Source organism: Physella acuta, unplaced genomic scaffold (assembly GCF_028476545.2).
Source record: "Physella acuta isolate Inbredline_101_S28 unplaced genomic scaffold, ASM2847654v3 ptg000224l, whole genome shotgun sequence".
NCBI classification, from domain to species: domain Eukaryota; kingdom Metazoa; phylum Mollusca; class Gastropoda; family Physidae; genus Physella; species Physella acuta.
In genome coordinates this window covers 123,101-140,730 of record NW_026731743.1, presented here as the reverse complement: position 1 = coordinate 140,730, position 17,630 = coordinate 123,101, and the positions used below count along the sequence as shown (strand labels likewise).

The following is a 17,630-nucleotide window of genomic DNA, read 5'->3' as shown; positions in this document are numbered from 1 at the left end:
GGGGGAGTGACACCTTGAGGTGCCGCACCGGGTGATACCCTACCTAGCGACCCCAGTGCTTACAAAAAACACAACAGTCATGCAGATATGTTGTTTGTGGTCATAATGACCTGATACAGTTTCCGTTCGCCGGGGAAAAACAGTTAACAATATAAAACTTAAATAAGTGTTGACAAAGATTGGTCCCCATGCCCCTGGTACACACGGCAGACTATCAATGAAATATGATTATGAAGACTACGAATATAAAAACAAGCTTAATTTTATTGTTTCACTGAACATATACATATTGAGCACGAATGTTCATTATTTAAATTTAACTAACAACATTTTAAGTTATGTAATAATTTCTTTGATATTTCTAGTATCTCAAACACTTTTGTTATTAAGAATCAGTTACTTAACATAATATTACGAATTTATGCCAAATCTATAAAAACAACACACAATCGCCTTGCGCTGAAAGTGACCCTAAATGTATTTTGATCTTAGAAACAATTAAAATTAATTTTTTAAAATGGAATCAATTTTAAAGGGTGCCCTGTTGGTAATTCAAAATTATTTTTTTAATATGTGTATACTTTTATATATATATATATATATATATATATATATATATATATATATATATATATATATATATATATATATATATATATATATATATATATATATATATATATATATATATATATATATATATATATATATATATATGTAACTAGTGTAGTTACTAAAGACGATTGATAAGAACGCAATACAGTCTGTCAACTAAGACATGACCAAGGCCAAACTGAACTGATGCAACGGATGCAGGTGGTGTGACAGAAATAGAAACAAAAGTCTAATAATAACTAGTACAAGACGACTGCGTAGTTGGGAGGCGAGATAATAGGACTGCACGACAGAAGTGGAGAGAACAGAAGTTGAAGCCTGAACTGTAGATACGTGTTTTAATTTGTGAGAATAAGATCGGAAGCCTGAACCATGGACACGTGTATTCTGATGTGTGAGAACTAGTGAGGACAGTGGGGGTCAGTTGGTTCATTGTATTCTTGTGGAACATTGATGCATTGCTATGTGGAACTTTTCTATTGATTCAATTAATAAAGAGATAAATGTAAACCTGCACTTCAGAGTATCTGTATTGTGATTAATGTTGTGTGCCGGTCAAAGATAGCACAAGTAAATACACTCGGTAACAGTTGGCGTTGCGAGTAATACACTAAGTAACATATATATATATATATATATATATATATATATATATATATATATATATATATATATATATATATATATATATATAATTATAAATTTACCTGAGCTTAAGCAAGGTGAATGATGATATGGAGATGTAAATACCACTGAATCGTTGACGATGACAGAATGAAAATCTAAACAAAAATTGGACAATATAAATGTATGTGTCCTTGCTGCTTAAACTTGCTGAAATACAGAAGTCACTGTAAATTAAGAAAGCGTTTTTCTGATTAAAAGAAAACAAATCTCATTTTTTTTAGTATATATGCTACATATGAAAAGGATATTTTCTTTAACTAGTATAATACGTTTTATCTTTAAAGACCCAGAAAATTATATAGGCTATAAGCCTTCATATTATCTGTGTGTGTTTGAAATAATTCAGCTATTTTTTTTTTAAATTCTTTTTTAAAAAAAGCAGTGAAAAAAGCCAGTGGTACTCTGTTGGATAACGAGTTTTGTTCTCTATATTTGGGTACATAGAAGTATTAAGTAATAATTGATGCTTTTATTTTGCAGTACATATAAAAATGATATATTTCAAATTATGTTTTGATAATGATAATCCTATAGACTTAGACATAAATATGACAAGTATATATATATATGTTAACTCATAAGGTCAACAATATTTTTTCCCAATTTTTCAAAATCTAACTTACGTAAAATATTAATTTTTATCCATGGCAACCTTATAATTATCACAGCTAGCAGATCCAAAGTAGATATTTACACAACACAAGCTTTACAATATAATTTACAATTGATTAACGCAAACATAGGCTTATGTAGGCCTACTAGACCTTTTAGTTCTAAAGTATTATTTTCATATAAGAATTGCATTCTTGAAGAAAAATTTGATGAGTTGTTAATTGTTTGTGCTTCAGTTGATGAAAAATAAATCTTTACTAGCACATACTAAAAGTATCCCATTTGAACTTTGAAGAGAAAAAAAAAAAAAAAAAAATATATATATATATATATATATATATATATATATATATATATATATATATATACATGATGTAGGCCTATATATAAATATATAAAAGATAAAACTTACTATTTCGGACAAAGTAGATATACAGAAATATGCACATTGATATTAAGATAATTATTGCACCCAGAGGAGAGCATATTCCAAATATCAAATATGTTTCTTTCATGTCGTCATTGTCCGATTTCACTATGAAAAATAGATTTCAAAATGTTAGATTGTGTTATAACAGTTCAAATAGTTTCTACGAAGCATCCCCACCACCACTATGTCATTTTATAATCCATAAACTAAAATTTTTAATTTTAAAATTAGCAACAATTTGAAGGCTAGTTTTGATAGCCTATTCTATTATTCATCAAATCATTATAAATAGCAGGAATTTTAAAATTCAAAATTAACGAAACTGGAGGTCAATTTTTATTATAACTTACAATGTTTTCAAATGGGATTTTCAAATTCCGTAGCCTATGTATTAACACATTACAACAAATTGATCAGACAACTGTAGCAAATGTGTGTGTAAAAAGACTATTAACTCTACTGTGTTTATTTATAATCCTATACGGGTCGTTAACCATCACATAAAAAGTGAAATCACTATATAATTATATTTATAAATTATATATGCATTTAGCCAACAACTTATTTCACTTACGAAAAAAATGGTGCAAAAAGTATTATTTATCTTTTATTTGTTACACGGCGATCTTCGAAGAGTTGTATATGCGGTTTTTTTCGTTAGTGAACAGAACTCAAAGTTCGTAGCATATTTTACGGATCAAAAATTTATCCCCCGCCATCATAAAAAAATATATATATATTAAAGAAGCGTCTGAAATTTGTACTTTTAATTTTTAACCCTAATCCTAAACAACTCCAACTCTAACTGTAGAGGCGAATAAGGAGTTGTTTTACGGCGTGCGTTTAAATATTCAAATATTTAGACATCAGAAAAAGGTCAATATTGTTTGCATGCTGGCGAAATGTGGCGTGGCTTAACTTTCTTCCCCTGCACTTTTTGCATTAGTGGCGGGGCTTATATTGAAAAAAATAATCATAATTGAACTTATCTCCACTTATCTATGTGCTTGTGTGTGTGTGTGTGTGCGTGTATTTGATGAGCTTTTATTATAATTACTTACTTAAAGGTTGCTCGAAATTTAAAGTCGCACTGTCAGATAGTTCTTTAAAAATTAGATTGTTGGCTTTACAAATAAATACAAATGGTTGACAGTTGTTTTTTATTCTAATTTTTGCCATATAATCATTGACATAAGTGTGATTTTCTTTGGTTTGATTTTGTAGTTCTCCGTTTACAAGTAAAGTGAACTCAACACCGGGGAAAGCTGACCGACTGTCGACAGAGCAAGTGAGTTGTGTTGTACACCTTATGTTGCCACTATTAATACCACTAGTATTAACAAACACGCTTCCTGGCCCATCTGTGAATATAAATTCGTGAAATAATTTTAATAAAATGTTAAAATATACAATAATTAATTATCTAATTTAAAATTTAATTTCTAAGGATAATGTTTATGGTATTTAATTTCTTTCTAACATTACGAATACAAAATAGTTTTATTTTTGTTATAATCTTGTATCTTTTTATTCGTTTCATAAAGGGCGATGTATTCTTAGCAACCGTTAATAAATTTTTCCATATTTTTAAAAATAAAATTGAATCTACATCAGTGTATATTTTGATGAAATGTTCATTTCTCATCGGATAAAGTAATCGAAAAGTACTTGCATGCTAATTGTGGTCTAAACAGTTCCCCTATTTCTTGAGTCCCATAAACAGAAACTCCCTTGCAAACGTAAGACTGGCCTAGATCTAACCAAACAATATTTTATTTTTGTGTAAATGGGTTATTATACATATACATATATATTAACATTATTTGCTAGAAATAGAAACGACATTTGTCAGTTAGTGAGCTGTGTTTTTATATAGAGCAAGTATTGTAATCGTGCACAAAAATAACACTAAATTATGACAGTTTTAGCCGTTTGTCACCTCAGTACGTGATCATATACTTATTTTATTCGGGCTAAAATTTCATATCCAGTTCTATAAAAAAAAAATCTAGGTGTTTTACATGCCATCGAGTCGGAAAATACTTTTATATGAAATTTTGTTAACCTCGCTCTAACGGTACTCAACTAACATGTTCCAGACAGACACACAGACAGACAGACACACCCAGAGAGAAAAACGGACATACAGACGAAATTGCAAAACAAAGTTTTTCCGACTCATGAAGGTATAAAACGTCGAGATTTGTGAAAATGTCGATTTCGATTTTTTGCCCGATTACAATACTTCCTCTATAGTCTGTATACGAGAAAGAAAAATGTATGTACTAAAAAAAATCCATTAATAACATGTCTATATCAGGACTGCATGAAAGTGCCATCCCCTTTACTGCTATATATGAATGTACGTAAAAATATTTGTTTGTTTGTTTGTTTGCTTGATTTTTACAATCGTAGAGCCGGTTGATCTGGTGAAGGCTATTATGGGAGATAACATACTTTTAAATTATTTAAAACTTGCTAATATTTGTAAACTGTGGTAACGAACGGCTGCTTTCACGGAACAAATAATTGTCTCTCTTAGATCGCGAACTGCTTATGGTGTTTAATGCAAATATTTTCAGTGGTGTCGACTTCATAAATTAGGAATCACTAACAAGTGGAAAATAAAACAAATATTAAAAAAACCTATGCAGCACCAAGCTTTTAAATGCACAGAAAAAAAAAGAAAATAAAATGTATTTGCTTTCTTAAAAATAAAAGCTTTGGTCGCTCATGAGATCTTTTACATCTTCATTTTTCTGCTTCACTGGAATGTTTACAAACGTAGTGCCGGTCCATCTAGTGAAGGCTATTAGGGGCAAATAATAATGTTTTAAGCGACTCGAAATTAAAATAAAGTAACGATTTTAAGAAATATCCTTCGCTTTATCAGCTTGCTGTAAAAAAAATGTGTCAGATTTTTTAAATTTGATTGTTGTTAGCAGTAATTTAAATATTCAAATGTAAGCCAGGGTTCGAGTACTGTACATTATCAAAATTATTATTATTTGATTAAATAGGCCTACTAACTCAAATGTTACCCTAAGAATTAGAGAAAAGTTATCATATTTATATTCATAGAATTTACGTCGATCTTACTGAGAGTAATATTTGTGCTTACCAAAGGTATTTTTCCGCTGGGTTACATTTCATCAGGTAAAAAAAATTGTTGTTAAAGGTAACACATCCATTAATAGATCGATGATTATAATGGTGAGAGTCCAAGAAAGTATTCTTGAATAACTACAAACAATGAACAAGTACTTACCTCTGATATTTTTAATAAACAAAACGCTTTCATTTTGCCCTTTCTCTGCAATTTCCTTGCCGTTTGTGTCAAACCAATTGACATAGCCAATACTCCCGTTATCGGTCCTCTTACATAGGCAGGAAAATGTCCCTTCACTTTTGATATAACCATCCTTAGCATCAGCACCTTCTGGACAGCTACTATCTATCGTGGCTTTTGGGATTGCTGATAAGTTAATTTTTTAATAGAATAATTTATATAGGCTACTCCTTAATACATTAATAACATTAATTTAAAATATTAAATTACGGTATGTAATCTCATTTAAAATGCAAAATACAATACGCTAACATTTTATAATGATGTTAATTAGCACTAAAGAAATATTTTAAAAAAATATTTTGCAATGTTATGTTTCTACCGATATATTGTAATAAATATGGATGGAATGTTTATTCTATTCATTTTTCAAACTATAAAACTAAATACTAAAATGCAGAGATGGTTTAGATTATATAAGTATATGGTAATTAACATACTCAAACAATCATTGTCTTTTGTATGGTCAAAATAATGGAGGGGCGGGGTCGTTGTAGAAATTTAAGTGTGTTCAAACTCTATCCATATAATGTACTAGTAAATTTTGTTCCTTAACTAAAACTGATTGTGAATAATTTGTGTTAGTTTTAATTCTATTAAACAAATACTGATATTGTTCTTCTTTAAATGGTTTAAGTCTAAAATGATATAGCACGCTTACCCATTTTTTTTAGAAAATATATCCTACTTAACAGATGTACTTTTAAGCCAGTAGTGGAACTATTTTAATTTTGTAACAGCATGTCCAATATCTAAACATTGGGATACAGAAAATTGGTTACCCCCCCCCCCCTCCCACACCGGCCTCAACCCATTTAATCAACAGCCACGCAACAGTCTATATTATTAACATTACAGGGTTTCAAGTGAACATTTAAAGTAGTATAAAAACAAAAAAAAAAAAGAAGAATTAAGGCTGTTGCTTACAATATATCACACTGTCTTGTAAGTAAATCTTCTCTCCATATGACTCCCCCTTTTTAATATTTGGATACAGCAGTACAGAAAATGTGTGTTCCCCTACTCCAGCTTTTGTTATAGATTCTGTGTGCTTGCATTCTCCTGCTGTATAACTTGTTTCGTTCACTATTTCTCGGATGGTATAAGTTGTGCTCTTTGCGTCAAGTAACTGCTATTTTTTGGTAATTTTAAAAATGTACTTATAAATCCAAGATATGTTCGAGTTAGCATTTACATAATCCATAATATTTTATTAATGTGTGTGACTGGTATACTTACGTTTTGATGATCGTAAAATAAACATACGAGATTTGTTAAAACTTGTTCCACTTTACAAGAAATAGAAATTTGATTTGCTTGTTCATTAACCACTGGGCCTATACAAGTAGCATTCTTAACAGCTTGGAAATAAATGCACATACAATAAGTCAATTTAACGATTAACGAATACTTTAAGGTTAAATAATTTATTTAGTATTCTTATTGTGTATGACTTATTTAGACGCTGAAATTAAAATAACTATTAAGTAAAGGATAATAAATTTTAATTACCCTCGATCTTTACTGCATGTTTTTCATTTCTGAAGCAGAAGAACCCTGTTACATTCATGGCTCGCTGGTTTAAGGGTATCTGTATTGTGTAGTTGTGGACCTTGTTGAAGCACTTGACTTGGTTTTGTAGAGGTAAACATGAGTCTTGTGTAAAATTAGCGTATTCCTTATTTCTGCCGTTAGATAGCGTTAAGACAAAAATCACAGGGAATTTGTCTCTCCTCGTATCTTGACATGTAAACTGAATAGATGTATTGTCTTCTACAAACTGAAATATACATGTGAAATCAACAGACAGCTACAGTGAGAGGGTGAGTTCGTTAAAACAGTAAACACATAATTTCCTATAGTTTGTTGATATGAAAAATATTGGTTAAATGATTGTGATTAAAATGTTAGAAAAACGTAATGTTAAAGAGATCATTCTTAATAAAAAGTTGTTATATTTATAAAAACCTGGAACATGGACCAATACAGTAATAAATATAAATCAAAACTGCTGATTAAGCATATACTAAATTCAGAACGAAAAAGAAGAAGAAAACTGCTGAAATTCATTACATAACCAGGGGTCGGAGTGGTCGAGTCGGTTAAGCTCATGGTTGCTAAACCGAAAAGCTTGAGTTCGAACCCTCGGGAAGCTCGTTAGCTGGGGGCAGCCACTCTTCTAGGAGAGACAACTCCAAAATCAAACAACTGTTGCCTTGTAGTTTGTTCTTGGTTGGACAAAAGCTATGGAAGCAAATTCAAAAAGCAAAGCAGGCTGAAATCGGAGTCAAAGGCCTCAATAGCGCATAAGCAGTTGACATCAGTGTTGGAAGCGCATTCAAGTTGGCAAAACTCATGGTTGTTAAATTCGAAAAAAGCCTTGAACTCAAACCCTTTGGCAGATGAGGCTCTATCCCTTCCAACACTAAAAATTAAGAACGAAGAAGAAAGAAGATTACAAAACCATGGATAGATAAGAAATCAAGAGGTTCATTAACCTGCGAAATAACTGAATAACTAATTAACTTAGTTTATTTCATATGACCACGCCCACCAATGCATCGTGTATTATTCACGCTATCTGCCGGTACTTACCTGTTATTTTTCTTTAAAGTATACTGTTGCACACTTTGCATTGCGTGCCAAATCAAGCTACGCACGCTTTAAGCGGTGACTAAACTAGGTTGTAATTCTAACGGGCATTAGTTATTTTTCTTTTTCTAAGATATTTAAAATATAATAACCATTCTAAAGCATATCTTATAAATGTGTATGTATTTACTTTTAAATAATTCGATACTAAGCTTATATGTAGCACCGATGATCTCCAACAAGGACACGCAATCTTTAGCCGGCATAAGCAATTTTAATGCTTGAAATTCATGCTTTATCATAACTATGTAAACTTTTTATAATAACTATTTCTATTATCCACTTTAAATTGTTTAACTTATTTGTATAAGAATCTAATTTAAGTAATAGTATACATATATACCTGCGTTTGCTGATGTACACAGAATAAACATAAAGAAACTTTTTGTCAAAGCCAGCATTTTTGGTGTTAACAATAGATCTTGTGCTATACTGAGCGTTGTTTTGAAGATGACTCAAATTTTTCCCGTGTAACTGTTTGCATATAGACGTGTGTAGCTGTCTCCTCTCACGAGAGTTAGTGGACGTATCGAATGATCAATATTCATGATAGAATCGCTGGGAAAATCGATATACGGCTGACTGGTTTTAATTCAGTTCAGCAATCGAACGGGATCAATGTAAAAATCGATTCACCTCTATTCATTAGATTTTTTAAAAAGGCCCTATCAATGTAGAAAAACAGTATGTAAAGCTTAGTAGTAGTCTAGATTCTTAACTTTGACTGAGCGTAATTCTATAAGGCAGCTCAGAAATAGCTTTATGTTGTTTTTACTTCCCTGTTTGGCGCCTGCGGGTTGGCCGCCCCACCCACCCTCCCCTGCGTTCCGAACTCAAAAGGGTAAATAATATAAACTATATTGACACTGTATGAAAGAGTATATCGAATTGTAACTTGTGCTGTACTTAGTTTGATGCGGTCTGGTTTTCGTCTTGCGTTTTACAATATATACGCAGCTTTAGTTAGTCTAGAAATTTGTGTGAGTAGGCTGGCTAAAAAAAAATTGCCTATATAGATGAGTCGCTTCTTATGTTCGGTTTAAAGAAAACACTTTTTTTCATATACAAATCAACAAAGATATGTGGCAGGTACAAACCATTACCAAACCGCAAAACTTATTTGAATAGATAAGCTCTGCATACACATGATAGTGATTTTTAAAAGTTTTATTAAAGGTTCAAAATATACACTTAATTGAGAAAATAAATAGTATGTACTATAATAATATAAAGCAGTAAACTAAAATACATTTCGAGTTAAACTTTAATTAAAGTTAAACCAATTGATAACACGTTCAAATTCCGATGATTTACTGCCACTGCCGACAATAAATAATGTATTCATGAAAATTCTTTTTTCTATGAGATTGTATTCTATTTTTAAAAAGTTTCAGTAATTAAAAATTGATAAATAAGCATGTCTGTATCCAGAGTTGCCATTTCCGTATTATTATCTATATATATAATTCTCTTCTGGGAGCCGCTAAAAAACAAGCTGCAAACGCGCCTAGAAAACAAGCTGTAAACGCGCTCCCTACCTCCCCACCCCTACATGGTTTTAGTGAGCTGTGTTCACTCTAAATGTTTACAAGCAGAGCCAACGATTTTAAACGTAGTGGGGGAGGGGGGGAAGGAAAGGGGGGGGGGGGGTTATGGTCCTTAACGAGCTACTTATAGTGTTTTAAAGAAATATTTTCAGTGTCAGCGTTGGTACTGTCGAATTCACAAATTTTGAATTACTGAAAAGTAGAAAAAAACAACTAAATTGCGGCGTATGTTATGCCGCGGGCCGGCTCGTTTAAGAATATTCGAGAAAGTTTAGGGGAGATCACTCCCGCTTTATTTGTTATTACGATGTAAAAATCTATGTACATTTTCTTGGAATTATACCGACATTTTATTTTTGTAGGCCTATATTTTAATTGCATCATATGGGTTGTTGTTTAACATTTTTCTGATGACTTGCTTGATTCTGATGCTTATTATGCTTGTTTAACGAACCGTGATATTGATGAATGGCAGGTGATGTGTAGGCTAGCACAGATGTGGATCTGGACCTTGGATCGCGTTAAACTTCTCGACTATGGAATGCAGTTCGTGCATACTACATGTAAATCACAGGAGAAATGTATAGATCTAATGATCACGGTAAACTAAGCACTAATAAACTTTAAAATATAAATGGTTAACCTGTTTGTCTTCAATACCCACCTACATCTTATACAACAGAAAAGTGAAAACAAATTCGTAATTTTTAAAGAATTAAGTTTTTCTATTTTGAGTTGTGAATAAAGATTATATAAGGAGCTCTTTGTCACCATGGTCGATATTAAAGTTATTAGGATGTGATATCTTTCTACAAGCATTGAAAACTATTGTTTAGGATTGTTTTTTTAAAATGGAAATCATACTGTAAAGCTAAGAGTTCACCAAATATTTCATAAAATGTAATGGCAATGCTTGCTTTATCGAGGAATGAAGATAATAGATTACTTGTAAATGTAATCTATTATAGTTTTTTTTAATTTTTACAACTCAGTAAAGTAGACTTTGCGTTAGTTTTAAGTTATGTAACCTTCATATTTATCTATCACAATGCCGCGTTTCTAAAACATAGAAAGTTTAAAACATTTATTTTTTTTCGCCAATTTTGCAGTAGGGATAAAAACTACCGTACATTATCATGAAGTGCGATATTATTAGTTTTTTTCCTTGAAGTTTCAGGCTAAGCCTATTTTGCTGTTCTAATATATTTGCTTGATATTCTACTCTGCTAATTCAAGTTTCGTTCTTTAAGTACATCAAAAATTTAAGTTTCACTTGCCCTTCCAGCAACATCCGGATTTCATCTTTCCATTCAAAGCCACTTCTCATAACATTTCTTTTTGACAACCAGGGTACTGGAGTATAGAAAAAAAAACAACTCCTGATCAGTATCCATGTATTTGCACTGTGTGTTTTAAACAGACGGTTGTTAAATGCTCCAGATCTGATGTAATTTTTTTTTTAATTTGTACAAGAACTTCGTGCAGGAGTGTCGGTAGAGTCTAAAAAGAGCATACCAAAAATGATGCTGTAAATCAATCCCCTTTACTTCAGAACTAGTCGTTTTTTAATTAATTTCTGGTACCATATTTTTAAACTAAAAATATATGGAGCACCAGCCCTACCGACCCTTCCTACGTTTTCCCACATTTTATCTTCTCAATAATATCTTCACTTTTTATAACAGTTATGTCTTGTTGGTGATTTTTAAGTCCCTTTTATTATGTATATCAAGGTTACGTCCCTTGAGTGTTGACTGTGTCTTCGGTTGTGTGTAGCTGAATGTACCTGTTAGTCAGTTAACGAAAGGTAGAGTCAGAGCCAGGACGTCGTGTTGTCTGATCTCGTGTATACAGTAATAAAGTACTAGTGTTAACTGAAATAACTGTGTCTATTCAAGTAATGTAAGTCCAATTTTACAAAATAAAATTACTTTTTGGAGGCGGGACGAGGGGGGGGGGGTTTGATTAATTCAGATTAATTTACAAACAAGGGCACAAGTTCCGCTCTGTTATATACACAATGTATGTTTGCTGTTCACTTGGTGCGCAAATGTTTTTCTACGAGATTCTATTTTATTTTACAAAGAGTAACTAATTAAAAAAAAATCGTGTCCTTATCCCGAGTTGATATCCTTCCTACTGTTTTATAAGTATATTCGAGAAAGTTTAGAGGAGGTCACTCACGCTTTATGTTTGTGGTTGATGTTGATGATGCGATTAGGGGTAAAGGCTTGTAATATTTATGTTTGTGTTTATGCGTGTGAATATATTTGTGATTATGATGTTGTTTTATTAGACGTAGAATTCAGAGGAAAAGAATGGATTTAATGTCTATGTCGATGTTCGTTTATATTTGGGGTTGTTGTTGTGGTTGTGGTAGGTTGTGGCTAGGGCTTGGTTTAGAGGTAGGTTTATTGCGCCAATGCAGAGCTTGCCCGGGACACCAAGTGTTTTTTAGGTACAAAAGAGCTATAGGCGATATGTGAGGCATTTTAAGGACAGCTTACGTGCAACATTTTAAAACATTTAATGTATGGAGTCAGCAAAACGGTAAAAAATATTCAAATGTCTTGTGTTGATTTTTTAACATTTGGAAAGACTCGAATCGCTTTTACCGTTGTTATGTATGGGGCATTAAAATGTTTTAAATGGAGGAGTAGCGTAACAAACTAAAATAGCCCTGCACCATTGACAACTGCAACACGCCTGTACCTGAGACATTGATCCAATATTGCGTTAGCTGTGTTGATATTTTTGTAGCTAACAACTGACAGTAACGTTGACTAGTGGTTGATACATGTTAAATTCAAGACATGGCGAAACTACACATCTATGTGCAAGTTAAGTCCCGTGTTATGATTAAGTTAAATGTATTTCTTAATGATATTTTTGTACTTTTTAAAGCAATATTAAAGAACGCCACATTGATTTTTTTTATTTAAACACTATGTTTGGTTCAGTGTTGAATTTTGGGTAGGCCTACATGGTTCTTGTAACGTATTGATTAGAAGTGTTAAAGATGGTTGTGGCATTTAAAAAGTCGTTTACATTGGGTGAAGCGTGGTTTGATATGTGGCTTTACATTCTAAGTCGCTTCTTTTGGTTATAACGATTAAAAGATATTAATCAACATACCAAGTAAAGAAACCTACGTGCTTAAGTCCCCGTACTATCCACTGTAATTTAATGCATTAGGGTTAGCGCCACTGTGGTGATGGGTGGACAAGCCACACACCAGTCTGTAGACCATTGCCTCACTGCTACATGCGAAGGTAAAACTTGCGTACCTGTACCTGGTTAAGTCACTCTCCATCTGCCTGAGTACCCAGTGACCTATAGAGACCTGCTTAGAACAGACATGAGGATGTGACACTATAATAGCAAGCTTATCCACATCTCTACGACTTTTGTATGTGTCCCTTACTTTAATACATAGACGATCGAACCGCCCCACCATCTTTTCTAAACGTTCAGCAACGTCTGAGTTATGTGTCACACAATACAACCAACAAGTGTCTCTATATGTGTCTGTCCTACCCACCTTCCACCCATAAATGTTGACGACCACTTTACTTTTATCATCATCAAACCACAACCTACAGCTGGACTGTCTCGCCTCACTCAAATCAAAAACCACATTGACGATATTGTTTTTTTTTTCTCAAAATAAAAACTAATATATTGACATTACCAATTAAATATTCTTCTGTGTGTTCCCCACTTGCCATAATTTTGTGGTCGCCGAAGCTATCCAAGATCTCCTAGATACCTCCTGTTAAAAAAAAACCGCAACACAATGTTTTGACATATTATCTTCAACAAAACTAAAATAAAGATTGTAGATTTCATCATGTTAAAATATAATTCATACATTTATTTGTCATATGATTTAATAGATCATCATTCATCGAAAATGTAGTTTTATGTTCATAAATGGCAATTGTTTCATTTAAATATATTTTGCGTTATTTTTTTATCAACAGACGTTAAGTCCATTGCGAGAGAGGCCTCCAGATATAAAGGCGACTTTTACTGCTTTTCTACAAGATTTTATTTAACTCACTTCCTCGGCACTCTGTCTTCAGTCGTCAGTCTGTAAGTCTAGATCGAAACGCCACAACGAAATTACGGACACTTCTAACTAAGAGATACGTTCGTAGTTGGTACGTGGGTCAAGACATGAAGACAATGCAACATTGACATTAAATTTGAATTAATCGGACAAAACCATTACGGTCGTTAAATTTGTCCAGTTGCCGTATTTTCTTATATAAGTATAGCAACTGTTTGTGAAAAGAAAGTAAAGAAAGACTACGTCATTCGGTCAATTTACAAGGGAGGTAACTTTTTAAAATAAATATTTTCAAATAATGTTATACTATTTTAAACACAGCAGACAATGACGAAGTATAGCATTCATTTGAGTATAATTTGTGTTACGTATTCAAGTATTTATCCTAATTAGCTTGATGTAGTTAATTTTAAAAGTCAATATAATATAACTTATGAGTTATACTATTCTGAGAGCGTTTGTAGTTCTAATTACGTTTCAAGTAAAAAATTGCGAACATTCCAGCATTTCTATAAAATTACTGTTACTGTTTAATCTTAGGCTCTCCATATCAGCCAATCACTAAATCATTTAGCATTCAAACTCTCAAATGTTTTTTGAAAACCTAATCGAAGCTAGGCAGTATGCCTAGTATTAATATAAGTAAACATTCTCACCGAGTTCCATCTATAAGGATCTTCCATAATTGTATGTATTAACACTTCTACAAATGTTAGACCAACTGTCGTCAGTTCAAACTGGCTAGAGATGTCGATTGGCGCATGAGCAGTAAGACATTTTTTCCAGTGTAAACTTGAGTGGGATATGCATAAGGCTAAATACACTATACAGCGTAGCCTGACGCGTTAAAACTACGCAGCTTCGTAGGTCCACACATTTCAGAGGGCGGCAAGCCAATACACGTATATTAACGAGACGCAGCACGAGTTCTTACACACATATGGGACATCGAATAATTGCTAATGACACCACGTAATAAATGTCACAAAATCGGAAAGGAAAAAGTCAGTGCACTGCTAGGTATGTGAGACAATATTACTGACTGATATACGGCATTTAAAATCAAGCTAATGAGTTAATGAGATTTTGTTGTTACGAATTGGAGATCGGCACACTGTATATAAGCATTGTTCGGTTAGTCAAAGTTGGATAAGCTGGCCTTAAATAAGCTAGCCTTGATAAAACTGGGATGACATTTATTTTGCATTGCATTATGTTCAAACAACGCGTCTTTTCCTCAAATCATTTTCAAAAAGTTTTAAAAATATAGCTGTATGGTAATCTAAATAAACAGTTATTGGCCATGTTTTTCCCCACGTTTTCCATATAGTTTCATCATCACCCTCATCTTTATGTTTTATTACGCTCCAATGAGCGGGTTGTTCTATTAAACGTGTTCTTTTTTAAGAGCCATTTCGCAAACTCGCGGCGTTTTCCGGAAATTTTGTTCCACGAGATGGTTGTTAACTGGGGTAATGTAATGTAATCCCCTTCTTATGAGACCAGTTGTGTTTTATAATCCGATTAAATTGCTAATATATTACAGTCTCGTAATTAGACATGGTGGGCTATGTTAGACCTGTAAGATATTTGTGAATCAATACCGTCTGTATTAGTACTGGGTCATGCATCATATTTTAATATGTAAACGTTTATGCTTAGAGTGATTGCTTGGGATAATACACGTTATAAATGTTATCTTAAAATTGACTAAATATAGAACATAAAGTCACAGACCAGAACAGGTGAGAACAAGAAATGTCCTTTATATTATTGCGCCATTGAAACGTTATTTTATATTAAAACAGACCCCTTATTCTTAAAATCAACAGAATTTGGTATTATGACACACACAAACTACCTTGAAATATTGGCACGTTATATGCCAACATGACACAGATAAACAAGACACCTACACACACTTTTATGACACCATAATATCACCATTACGCAACAACACTATGACACACACACATACACCTCTATGACACAGACAATGACACGACATAACCCACCATGATAAATGACTATGACATACACCACTGACACACCTTTATACACCAACATGGCACCACAAACCCTTCACAACGGCGAACAACAGCCCTTTACAACTTGTGTCAAACTAACCCCCCCCCCCCAACAAAGAGATGCCTGGAAGAAACTCTGGATTAATTCAACCCAGCGTAGGTCTATTTGTCTAAACCAGGGGTTCCCAACGTTTTTTTTTACTCTAGAGCACATTCTAAAATATCGGTAGGGTGGCGGGCACCACCTATTTTAAATCGACAAACTCCTTCCAGAGGCGTAGCGACCCTCCCGTCACCCTGGGACAAAATTTTCGATTTGCACCCCCCTCTCAGACTTTCGATTTGCACCCCCCCCCCCGGTCTAAACAGACAAGCGTTTGCAACTACCCCTCCTTGACAACTACTAGTACTAAATTTTATCATCGCTTTTTAGCAAACATAAATACCTACACGACGCCTTGTGAAATTAAGGGCAGAGTTTCTTCCAGGCATCTCTTCTGGGGGCTTAGCCCCCACTCCCCCCCCCCCACCCCCCCGGAAAAAATTCTACCCCCTCCTCCCCGAAATGAAATTTATATATTTTAAATAGAAAATATATACTTTTAACAGTGTCCGCCCCCCTTTCCCCCGAAGAAAGTCTACCCCCCCCCCCCCCCGAAAATTTCAAGTGCCCCCCCCCCCCCGAGAAAAAAGTCTGGAAGAAACACTGATTAGGGGAATCTGACTGTTTACCGTAAGACACGTGCCAGAAGGCCGTTTTCTGAGTGGACACTTGCTCTAATGCGGCAAATGCCCGTATGTGAATAATCGATTAATATTAGCCGTATTTGGACAGTTTGCGAACAATCAGTAGGTGTGGGTCAATGTACGGAAAAATGTCATCATCATTCCTGTGTGGCCCCTGGGAAGCAAAGGGCTGCAACCACACATCTCCATCGGACACGGTTTTGGGCTGCTCCTCTAATCTGTGCCCATGTGAGCCCAGCTTTTTTCGCCTCTTCTTCAACCGTTCTTCTCCATGTCTTCCTTGGCCGGTCCACCCTCCTTTTTCCCTGGGGATTCCAGGCCAACGGAAAAATGTAGACATTTCGATTTTCTTCCTCGTGCTAGATGTAAATAAATCATTAGTTTTACAATCATCTGCTGACTGAGATTATGCTGTACTTAGTATTTGGGCACTATAAATCTGACAAAACATTTTTTTTGTTTACAGCTAAGATCATCATTTGACATGAACTACACTTAACATTCATTTTTAGCAGGTTTACAATTGTAAATAGGAAGTAGATGTGTCAGCATTAATGATGTTTTGTGTCTAACCAATTCATACTGTTCATTTTCTATTTTGTGTAGGTTTGATCAAGGCTGAAAATGTGCACCTGCTAACGATGCATTAACATGGCTTTATATTTGCGATACTTCTATACGATGTACAATAAATAGGAACGTATAGATCTATGTATTAATAAATTATATATATATAAATATATATATATATATACATATATATATATATATATATATATATATATATATATATATATATATATATATATATATATATATATAAGCAAAATTCCGATTCTGGACAACAATATGTGACTTAAATTTATATGCTGTAAAAGAGGTATTCTGCATT

At 33.3% G+C, this 17,630-nt stretch overlaps 1 long non-coding RNA gene across 1 annotated transcript; it reads right to left on the bottom strand.

Annotated features, from left to right (window-relative positions):
- Window positions 1-4,016: 4,016 nt before the first annotated feature.
- On the bottom strand, window positions 4,017-7,051 carry LOC131937859 (uncharacterized). The gene is made up of 4 exons (XR_009386257.1): window positions 6,933-7,051; window positions 6,621-6,825; window positions 5,613-5,819; window positions 4,017-4,100 (listed from the first exon to the last, which is right to left on the bottom strand). It is a non-coding gene; the product is annotated as an uncharacterized LOC131937859 (long non-coding RNA).
- Between the last annotated feature and the right edge of the window lie 10,579 nt (window positions 7,052-17,630).